General features: G+C 46.7%; 1 protein-coding gene across 3 annotated transcripts in view; it reads right to left on the minus strand.

Annotated features, from left to right (window-relative positions):
- Bcl9 (B cell CLL/lymphoma 9) overlaps positions 1 to 10,254 on the minus strand; it is an 86,838-nt gene extending 76,584 nt beyond the window's left edge. For all 3 annotated transcript variants that reach the window (XM_013349918.2, XM_013349917.2, XM_005357063.3), the window contains exon 1: positions 10,006 to 10,254. The gene's annotated coding sequence lies outside the window, so the exon portion shown is untranslated. The remainder of the gene's footprint in view (positions 1 to 10,005) is intronic.
- Between the last annotated feature and the right edge of the window lie 1,195 nt (positions 10,255 to 11,449).

Genomic DNA, 11,449 nt, shown 5'->3' on the forward strand with positions numbered 1-11,449 from the left:
GAACTCACAGAGATCCGCCTGCCTCTGCCTCCCGAGTGCTGGGATTAAAGGCGTGCGCCACCACCGCCCGGCTGATGCTATCTTTAGAAAGTCACTAGTGTGAAGAAAAAGGAAATTATAGAAGGCTTCTGGTACTTCCACAATTGTCCCTAAAGGACAGTTGCAAATGTCATCTCTTGCATGAAGCCTTCCCCAGTTCCTCTATCATGTTCATCACTGCCAAATTAATCTTTCTCTCCCTTGACTGCTGCAGTTCTTTGATCCATTGCTGTATGGTTTATAATTAGTTGTGTGATTATCCGTCTCCCTGTACCAGGATGAAAGTACCTTAAGGGTGGGGGAATCAAGTCCCACTCATCTTTAATTCCTGACAATGTCACACTCATTTTTTTAATTGTCTGAGACAATGGTTATCCTTCACACGCTTGTTAAATCATTTCTTCAGATCTCAGAGACCTTATTGTGACACATTCAAATTGTTTCTTAAGATAGTCTGTACCCATTCCAAAAGCTGACCTGTCTTCACATCACTGCACTCAGACTCAGGTGTACATTCAGGCTGTGTATCCGTTAGCCTACATCTCTGGGGGTGAGCTGAACGAGCACCCCTAACAAGACCTGAACCTTGACTCAGTTAGATATAACTCTGGAAACTTCTGGATCCAGACTGCCTGGGTTGAAGTAGACAAACACTGGAGCTGTGGCTGTTGACCAGGACCTCAGCATCCTCCACTGTGAGATGGAGATATTAATAGCAGTACTGAACGAAAGGTTGAGATTAGTCCATTTGGCACCTGAAAAATATTCAATTGTATAATCTTTCAGTCTTGGAGTTTTTGTGGATGTTATATTTTTCGAGGTGGGAATGGGATGCTGGAGGTCGAACTTAGGGCTCTGTATATGCTGGACAAATGTCTATCACCGGGCTATATTCCTAGCAACCTTGTTATTGTTTTATCATCCATGAAGGAGGAGCGCAAGTCCCTCGGGATTGCTCTAAGGAATCAATGATGTAACAAGTGAAATTTTACTCGGCATATTATCTCATCAACATTTCCTTCCTTTCTGTGTATTAGAGTAATTGCTACAATCAAATGAGGACCTATTAATGCCAGGTGATCTATTACTCACTTTAAATACATGGGGCCACCTAATTTAATTCATATTACAAGGTATTGAGATAATTACTCTTGTCCCCATTTGACAGGGGAATGAAGTGAGTCGGAGAGAATAAACAGTCCAAGGTCACATGACCAGTGAGTTCAGGTTGTTCAGAACCTCAGCTCGAGAAGGATCATGGGAAGGACTAGGGAGGCGTGGGGGAAAACACATAGGAGGAAAGTCCAAGTTCAAGCTCCCTGGGGAGTTTAATATTCCTCTTTGTCTCCCTGGTCTTCAATTCCAGGGTTACGCTTGCTGTGTAGACTAGCCTCTGGGAGCCATGTCAACATGTGTTCATGCTGACCCCTCACCTACTCTTGCAGTTTAACAAGCGTACAACAGGATATCGTTCATCTAAGAACTCCTCTCACTCACCTCTGTCTCCCAGCTTCTCTCTTGGTTATGAATTTGCTATTCATCCCATGACCTTCTTATCACAGTTATACTAATTATCACTGATGAAACATTTTAATTTTTAATAACCTGGTTATTCTTAACTTAGACCCTCCTAATGGACTTACATTAGCTATGTCAGATACACTATTGCCAGCTACCCAGGGAGGAAGGGAGCCCTTCCGTAGCTTCTCCTAAAGGCCCCTGGTTACATCAGAGCCAGCTTTGCTCCAATGTCAAACTCTTGAACAATTACAGCCACAGAGTGACCAAGGGTTATAAGTGTGCCAAGGAAAAGATGAAAGGAACTAACTGGACTCTCAGGAATGTGCACTAGGTAAAAAGAACTCGGAGAGATTAAGGCAGTCATTGGGAACAGTACAGCAGAAAGACTATGAACCAAGAAACCACGGAGCGTGCAAGCAGAAGCTGGACACAGGTAGGCAAATCTAACAAGCAACAGTGTCAGCAAAAAGCTACAAAATCAAAAGATGCCCCTGTAACACCACAGGCAGCCAAAGGAGACAGAGAATGGCAGGTGTCTGTCCTTGGAGCTGGCACGTGCTGGAAAAGCCCCCATTTGCCTGTGAGCGTCCCACCATGAATGCCCCCGGCAACACAAGTGAGTCAGTTTTTTGCAACTAAAAGCCCTTGCCCTGAGGTCCTGCATCCATGTTTAGAAAATTAAAGCGTATAATTCCTTCTTATTCCGCATGGTCCAGATGTCTGGAAGGCAGGTATTCACCTTACTTTTTGCTGATTGTCCAGGCTTTCTTGGGAAACATCTGTTCTTTAGCTACTACCTAAATATCAAGAAATAATCCTACAAAGAGTTAGGCAGGCCAAGGTAACCACCACCCTGAACGTCAGTGATACTTTGACCTAAAGTGTAAACTCTTAGTAGGAATTATAAGGCTCAAGAATGAGAAATTAGAGAAACAGCCTGGCATAAGACAAAGAGGGATTGGGGGGATATTCCCAATACTTTAGGATGAATGAGCAATTTTGCAAAAGAATGAATACCATATGAAACAGTTCCCCCTTTAATGTGATATATACAGGGTTGTATGGTCTCATATCTTTTCCATCATTTTTATTTGTTTAAATTATTCATTCATTTCTTTCTTTCTTTCTTCCTTCCTTTTTTTTTTTTTTTTTGTCTCACTGTGCAGTCCTAGCTGGCCTTGAACTCACAGAGCCACCTGCTCTGCCTCTCCAGGACTGGGATTAAAGGCATGCAACGCCATACTAAGTTAGTAAGTTAATAATAAGCTATTTTCTTTTCCTTTCTTGTGTGTGTGTGTGTGTGTGTGTGTGTGTGTGTGTGTGTGTGTGTGTGCATGTGCGCACCTGTGTGTGAGGGTGCACTCACCCATGTATACGCATGTAAAGGGCAGAGGTGGATGTCAAGTCTCTTCTATTATTACTCCCCACCTAGTTTTTGAGGCAGGGTCTCAGACAGAACCTGAAATGGAATGTGAAGTTTGCTGGGAGAGCAAACCTAGGAGTTCTACCTATCTCTACACACCCCAGCCCTCCCACCCACACCCCAGGCCAATGCTAGGTACAGACACAAGTCACAATGTCTGGCTTTTCACATGGGCACTGGGGATCTGAACCTGGGTCCTTAGCTCCTCAAGCTTCCTTAAGAAGCCCTTTACCCACTGATCCATTTCCTCAGTGCCATAAAAAGCTCCTTCTATTGCAAATTGTTTCTTCATTCAACAATTGATTTGCTACCTGTTCTGTCTCACCCTGCCCTGGGTATTAAGGTACAGAGACTAAAATCTCATCCCAACCCTCAAAGCTACAACAGACTAAAGGAGTAGGTAGGTGAATCCAGCTCGGGGCTGCCTAAGTACCTGCCCACCATAGATAGTACAGATGGGATGCAGTAGGTTGCTTCTAGAAAGTTTCCATCCTAGAAGAAAGGCTGGGACAAGTTCTGATGATGCATCAGGAGCTAGTTTGTAAAAGATAAAGCAGAAGGCGGTCTAGGCAGAGGAATCTTGGCCCCGACATGTGAGTTCAAGTCCCGATTCTTTAGACCATGCTGCTTTAGACACTTCAGTACATCGTGTACTTCTAGACGTAAAGCACCAAACAGACATTGTGAGAACAAGTAAGCTCTCGGCCATTCACTAAGCTTATCCTGTGTCCACAGGTCCCCAGTAACACCCCTCTCCTAACTGCAGAAGCCAACACCTTCTACAAAGTCAAGCTTGCTTAGCAGTACAATAGCTACCTCAGGGGGCATAGCATTCCTTTTTAACTGGGGATGACGTGGCTTCTTCCAAATGCCATTAATGGCAGTTTGGATTCTATATTAATTTTTTTCAGGATAAAAGTAACTATGGTATGTGTGTGTGCGTGTAATTATAAAAACTTTCCAAAGCTTTAGATGTCAGGTATTTTTTTAAAATTTTATATAAAAATAAAGTGTTTTGCCTGTATGTGTGTCTGGGTAAGGGTGTTTGGGTTCCTGGACCTGCAGTTACAGACAGCTATGAGCTGTCTATGTGGGTATTAGAAATTGAACTGGGATTGAACCTGGGTCCTCCAGTAGAGCAGCCATTGCCCTTAACCGCTGACTGAGCCGTCTCTCCGCCACCCAGCTTCAAGGTATTTTTAATCATCAAGTAAGAAAACCACTTGGTGACTACTTGAATCGCCAGAAACAGGCCAAGCAAGAGTGAGACACGGTGTTGTTTGCTTGTTACCTTGATAGCAACCATCAACAGCTAAACGCTCTACACACGTCTATGAGGGCAGTCACACCGACTAAAATCGCTTGCCGATAAATCCACTCCAGCTTCCTTACCTCTGAAGCCACTAATACATCTCTGTTATTGTGTATGCTGTAGGATGATTATGCAATAAACAAGAGACCCAATGCTAAGAATTTTAAACAATTCAGAATAAAAGAGTAAGTAAAACGTAATTATACATGGTCTTCAAAACCCCCTTTCTGAGTTCGAAAGCAATTATAGCTTATACACTATTTTTTTCAGATTAAGAAAATAATTAAGGCCAAATAAAAGAGTTGCTGATTTCCTAACTGCCAACATAGGCTTGAAACAGGCTCCCCTGCTACAAGCAAGATGATGTTCTTAAAACATGGCAGAAGAATTTATTCTGAGGTTCTAAAAATTGCACTAAGAGTTATCGTGTAAAAATTTTAAATTATATCTTTCAAAGGTTTATTCAACTGTAGATGAATGGTGCCGGGAATGACTCATGGAGGTGACGTGATGAATGAAAGTGTCATTTATTCTCTGGCCTTTCTGTCTGGATCCCAGGCACCATTCAGTTGGTTACTCAGACCCTAAGCCAGGTAGATGGTCTATACAGGCAGAATCTTAGCAGCAAGACGTCCTCAAGACCTTTCGTGAGCTGCATTACGATAAAGACAGTCAATAGGGCTGCCCCACAGCAGAGGGTGAAATGCATAGCATGTAACATCAGCACTACAGTTGCTTTCACGGGTCCTTTGTGCCCTCAAAACAACACGTGACCACAATACCAACAGGAGCAGCACCACCGCCACGAGCAAGCGTGAGCACAGCGGAGAGATGTGCCCAGTGCCCGTCCATTTTAGATTCATACTTATGATACAGGAAGACGTGCACTCAAAACAGCTTATTCTTTTGAAAATGGTCCTTTAGTCTCTTGCACATGTGCCTGCATGCTGACTGGCAAATTCTCTTGCAATCCATAAATTAAAATCCCACTCTTTCCTAACGTGCTTTCACTTCAGAATGTCAATACCGTTCGTGTGTACGTGGCTATGTACGGATTTGTTCTACGGATTCGTGTGTACGTGGCTATGTACGGATTTATTCTACGGATCCACGAAGACCACTGCGTTTCTTATTTGGCGACCTCAGCTCTTGAATTGGCATCATGTAAATGACTAGTCTGGCACGTTAGCCTCTTCACAGAACTAGAAAAACATCAGACCAGCAAAGCTGAAGGGAACCTTGAGGATGACTTATCCCAAATCCTTCACTCCAACCGGGATCCAGGGTGATGGAATGGGAATTCCGTCAAAACCCAGCCAAAAGCTGATATAGCGTCCCTTATAGAAAACATGTCACTATAAAGTCAGAACTGGGAATCCCTTTCTCTGATCTATGATCTAAAACTGTTTTTTAAAAATCCCTAGAATTTTGTTTTGTTCAAAGAAAAAAAAAAGTCAGGGGTGAGATGCCCAAATTCAGGCTATTTCTGTCCTGTCTCTACAGAGCACACGATCTGATTGGTGTGGCCCTCAGTCCTCTGTGTCTCATTCCCTGAAGAGATGCCCTAACACAGTGGTTCTCAACCTTCCTGTGTAGCGACCCTTTGATTCACTTCCTAGTGTGACCCCCAACCGTGATTATTTCATTGCTACTTCATAGCTGTAATTTTCTCACTGTTATGAATCATAATGTAAATGTCTGTATGGCGATCCCTGTGAAGGGTCATTCATATCCCCAGAGGGGTTACGACCTGCGGTTGAGAACCACTGGCCTAACAGAGACATTTAATTGGTTAGCCATCTCACCCTGGGTTGCCTTGCCGGTCCTTGGATGAGACGCAGAGCCTTAAATATAGCCTGAGGTTAACGATAACACTTAACTCAGAAGGCTGCTAAGGACCAGGACTCAGCTGCAGGCTTAGAGCGCATCAGGATGCCAAAGCTGAAAAGAAATGAAGGAAACATCCACCTTACATTGTATGTCTCTTGTGGGGAGAAAAACCACAAATTTCCTTCTATAAAACATACAAAAACAACATTTGTGACTGATGAGTTTAGGGAATGCGCCACGCCCACTCTTGGCTTGCCTGCAGTGGGAATAGAGGCACTTATACAAGTATCTATATACGGGACCTTTAGAAATGTCCCAACAGCCTTCACTTTCATTCTCCTGGACTTAAGGGTGGCCTGGATCCCTGCTTCCTGGCTTCCCTGTTAAATCTCTCTTCCACCTAGGTCCTGTTTTAGCCATCCTTCAATTCTCTGCCCTCTTTGGGTGACTCTATCCAATGCCAACTCAAGCTGCCTCCCCCCACAGGTACCACCCCAATGAGTGACACATCTAGAGGGTGGGGAGTATGTCCGGAAATGATCATAGACATCAAACAGAGAGCATCCTGCCGAGGAGAGGAGACCTAAGCTACAGGTTCCAAATGCAGACATGACAAGCTCATGACTGGGGTTGTTGCTACGATGTGGGCTTAGCACAGTCACTGAGTGACAAGGCTGGGTGAATCGAAATGACTCTCGTTTTGCCCACGATGTGACTTAACCACACAGCGCGTGGGGGTTCCTGGAGTGTGGGCGGCAAACCGGTGATTTATGTATGTGTGGGCATGTCTGTCTTCTTGTTAAACCGTTAAATTAATCTTTAAAAAGAAGGAGAAGAAGTAGAAGATTGGCAGCCGTAAAGACAACATCACCCGGAGTACTATAGGAAGAGACGCGAGAGAAGACGATAGTGGGCGCGCTATGTTCCTCCTTGGAAGTGGTTGGCATTGTGGGAGTGTGTTCTCCCCAAGGCGGACATAAAGAGGAAGTAGGGGGCGCTCCTTTTATCACCAAATCAGTAAGAGTTTAATAACCCGGCCCGAAATGGGATTGACTGAATTGGATTTTGATAATATTTTGCCTTATAGTTTGGTAACTGGCTCTGCCGGGAGGGGTGGAAAAGACCATTTAATTACAATGTTGTCTTTGGAATTCCAGAACGACAGTAATAATGGTGGAGTTCCTGCAGCTAGGTCTTTAGTAGCAGCCCAGCAACCATGGAGGAAGTAAAGGGGAGACAAGAGTCTCACTAGCTCCAGTCCTCCAACACCCAAAGCACAAAGAGGCTACAGCCAGTGTGAGTTACCCAGATAATGACTGTTGTATGGGCCGGCTCACAACAAGTGTGAAGTCATTTAATAGTAAGTGTGTGAGGGTTGGCAGATGTTAAGTGTATTTCTGCTACACTGGGTGTACAGGGTGTGGGCGCGGGGGCGGGGGGGACATTTCCCTCAGCCATCGGAATCCTTGGGCTCTGTGAGACTGGGACAGGGGACCTCAACCACAGGACAAAAATGCCAGTTTGTATTTGGGTATAGAGTTGAGACACGTAGCTTATACAGTCTTATGCTGAACTGTACTGCCTACTTGTTGTCTGTGTGACTCTATGGCTTCTGTGGACATTGCCTAAGGATGGGCACTTTGCTTTTCCTCCATCCTCAGTAAGGAGCCCAATGCAAACCAATGGTGTAATCGATATCTCCTGGGTCTGCCTCTTGTGACATGAGCCTGGCACAGGGTGCTGCATGAGCCCAGTGCACTAAGTGGCACTGGAAACCGTGCCTACTCATAAGTGTGCAAGACTGAGTGTGGAGATGAGGTTGGAGTGGGTGGCAGGCACTTCGACCTTCATGGGACTCAGGACCCTGTGGTTTGGTCAGCTTCACCAAGCACCCTCGTCTAAAACATGGCAAATAATCTCTCTTCTTCCAGTTCTGAAAGGCTAACATTTTAAAAAGATGTCTGGACCCAGAAGCTTGCCCGAGACCCAATCATAGCAAGCTCGCCAGCCTTCTCTGCAGATGACGCTTAAGTCTTAAGATGCAAAACATTAAAATAGAATAAAGAAGTTCTGGGACCTTCGTGCCAGATGGAGGCCCCTAATGCCTTTCTCTCTTCCTCTCCCACACCCAGCAGCTAGGTTTCCAGGCCTCTATGGGAAGAACAGAAATACTCTTAGCCAGGGGTGGCTCTTTGCTTCCATCTCGGGCTTTCACAGACCATCTGAGAAACATTTGAGTTAGGATGGAAAGAACCACAGACGCCCAGACGCTACAGATCTTCTTCTCCCTGACAAACAGTAAGACAGAGTCACAAAACCTCCTAAAAACAGGTAGGCCACCCCCCAGCCCCTTCAGAGAATTTCAAGAGGGCCACAGCAGAGAACCTCGATGCAATCACCGTGTAAAGGCAGAAGAAACCCACAACTGAAAAACACAAGCAGACATTTTTTCTCCCAGACAAACATGTGAAAGATGGATATTAGGTACCGATCTGAGATGCCACTTTAAAAAGCAAAAGGGTTTAGCCACCAAACCGCCAGAGAATAAACGGCCGTCACATTCCTACCCCTCCACACTGATATTTACTCTCTGATAAATGACAATTGTAAATAAATCTCATTTAATCTCTAAAAGCCACAATAAAAAATCTTTAACCTCCAAGGTAGTTTACAAATGAGCACGCACACCCCGCCAGCGCCAGAAAACACAAGGTCTTGAATAAAGGGCTTTAACAGGAGGCACGTTTTCTCTCTGAGAATCTCAAATTGACCTTTTTAAAAATATATATATGTACGACGGAGGAGGAGAGAGGAAACCCAATCCCTTTCACCCTATTTTCTGTACAAATCGGCCAATAAATCTAAGGAAAAGACATAAGAGAAAGGACAGAAGCCAACAGGTGGAAAGGGGTTTTTGTTCCATTAGAAACGGTCAGACACTTGATCTGTGCTCTCGGGTCTGTTTGTCTCAGGGTCTCTTTAATGACGGTTTTATCATCATGACGCTGATAATCAGGAATAATGGTCACACTTCCACTTTGTGATTCCATAGCATTGCCAGCCTGAAGATTTCACCACACACAGTTACATGGAGTGGGCTGCTCTGTTTGGCTTCACCCCAGGGAGGCGTGCAGCCTCCCCAACCAGCTCTCCCGCTTTTGCAGATAGGGTAAACTGAGGCCCAAGGCACCCAACAACCCTTTATAGTGTCTCCAAGCAGAGAATTCCCGGAAACTGGAAAAGTTTGTGGATGTCTCGGGGCGGTCCTCTCGCTCACCCTTCGGGCCGGCCATGCCGCTCTCTTCCTCCGCGTCTGGGCTGGGTGATAAGGACTGGGGTACCTCCCCTTCACTATGAGGCACGCCAGGGCAGTGTGTGGGAGGTCCACACACACACCCAGACCCACAGGCATACTCGCACACACAAAGCGCCATGCAATCTCTGCAGTCACTCAGCCGAGCTCCAGCCTGCCTCGCTCAGCCTGCGAATGCACAGCGCGGAGCTTGCAAGGCCTCTTTGGGCTCAGGGCTGGGGCTTCTCTGAAACAGGGCTCTGCCCTTCTCTTCCTCTCTTCCAGGCTTCTCTCCCTCTCTTTTCTCCCTCCCACCCTCCACCCTCCCATCCTCCTCCCACCCCTCTCCTTCCACCCCTTCTCCCCCGCCGCCCCCCCAACCCAGAGGCACAGATCGTGTTACTGGGGTTCCCTGGAAAGAGGGGCCATCCCCAGCCCTAAGCGGCTAGCGAAGACTTCAGGGGCACAGCTGCAAGCTCCAGTCGCAGGACCCAAGCGCTCCTTCTGAGCAGCGCAGGAATGAGACCCCCACTTCCAGGCACTGGCGAGCAAGCTTGCCACAGAAGAAGGAATCCTTTGAGTGCTTACCTTTTTCATGAGCAGAGATTCTGGAGAATCATTGCAGAAACTGGAGGGAAGTGAATGAAGACAAAAAAGACCCTTTTCCAGCAATCCCTGGCCTCCTGGTATCAAGACACCAGGACAACATCAAAGCAACTTAGGGGGAACACTTTAGGGGCCTATTGTCTGCTCTGGTCTGATCTGTTTTTCTTCTGTCTCCCCCTCTTGCTGCGGTGACACTTGGTACGGCCCAGGCATTCATGCCAAGTAGCTTTCACACATGGAAGCTTGTCTCAAGCAATTGCTGACAAGCCACAAACAAGACATTCTCCCTCCCTTCTCCGCACCCCCCTCCTCCCCCCCTCTACCTTTTCCTCCTTCCCTCTTGTCTCCCCTCCTCCTTTCTTCTGAAAGCAAACTAAAACTCTCCAGTGCCAGGCAGGCTCACAGGCTTGGCCTAGCTGCATATGCAGACACACACACACACACACACACTCATGCACACACACACACTCACACACACACACAGTCACACTCGCTCACTCACACGCCTGCAGCTCGGCTAGTTGCTGCTGCACTGGTAGAGTTAAGAGACAGGAAAAAGCCCAGGCTGAGTTGGGGGCAGGGAGAAAAAGAGGGAGAGTAAGATCCCATGCAGCTGTCTCCTGTGCCCTAGCAAAATGGCAGTAAGAGGGGTGAGCCCTTTGGAAAGCCAGCAGTGGCCACACACATGTGCACACATGCAGACTCAGAGGCCATCGGAGCCCAGAGAGAGTGGAATAAACGACCCAGCAAAGGAAAAAGCCAAGGCCCGGGGGCTTGGAGTTGGGGGAGCGGGAAGATGCCGTGGGTGGACCGAGCTAGGTGGTTTCTGTTGTTTTTCTTTCTACTTCTTCCCTGTTATTCCCTGAAGGGTCTAGTCGTCTCTCAACGTGTAACAGAGCGGAGACCCAAGCCGCTGACTCAAAGAAAGCCATGAAATGTAGACAGTGGGAGTGAACTTAACTGTAGGTTCAACTCGTGCCCAGAATATTTTTTTTTTGAAAGCAAATCCCCTGCCCCCAACCCAAACCCTCGAGAGCAGCAGCAAGGAGCATAGTAAGTAGTGTAAACTCCGAGAGCTGTGAAGTGTGAGGCTGAAGTTAGTGCCAGGCTGCTGGAATGTAGGGAAGGTGGGCATGAGCCGGAGGGGGAGGGGAGTCTGGGTGAGCTGGTTTCTAGGAATGAAGGGGAGTGAAGTAGGGTAATGAACTAGGCTGGAAGCAAGCAGGAATGTGATTGGTGTGGCGGGAGATGGGGGGGGGCGTGGAGAAGGCAAGTAGGAAGGGAGAGAGATGGGGAGAGAGAGAGGGAGAGAGAGAGGAAGAGAGAGAGGAAGAGAGAGAGGAGAAGGCAAGTAGGAGGGGAGAGAGATGGGGAGAGAAAAAGAGAGAGAGGCATGTAGGAAGGGAGAGAGATGGAGAGAGAGAGG

The sequence above is a fragment of the Microtus ochrogaster genome, chromosome 21, assembly GCF_000317375.1.
Source record: "Microtus ochrogaster isolate Prairie Vole_2 chromosome 21, MicOch1.0, whole genome shotgun sequence".
In the NCBI taxonomy this organism is placed as follows: domain Eukaryota; kingdom Metazoa; phylum Chordata; class Mammalia; order Rodentia; family Cricetidae; genus Microtus; species Microtus ochrogaster.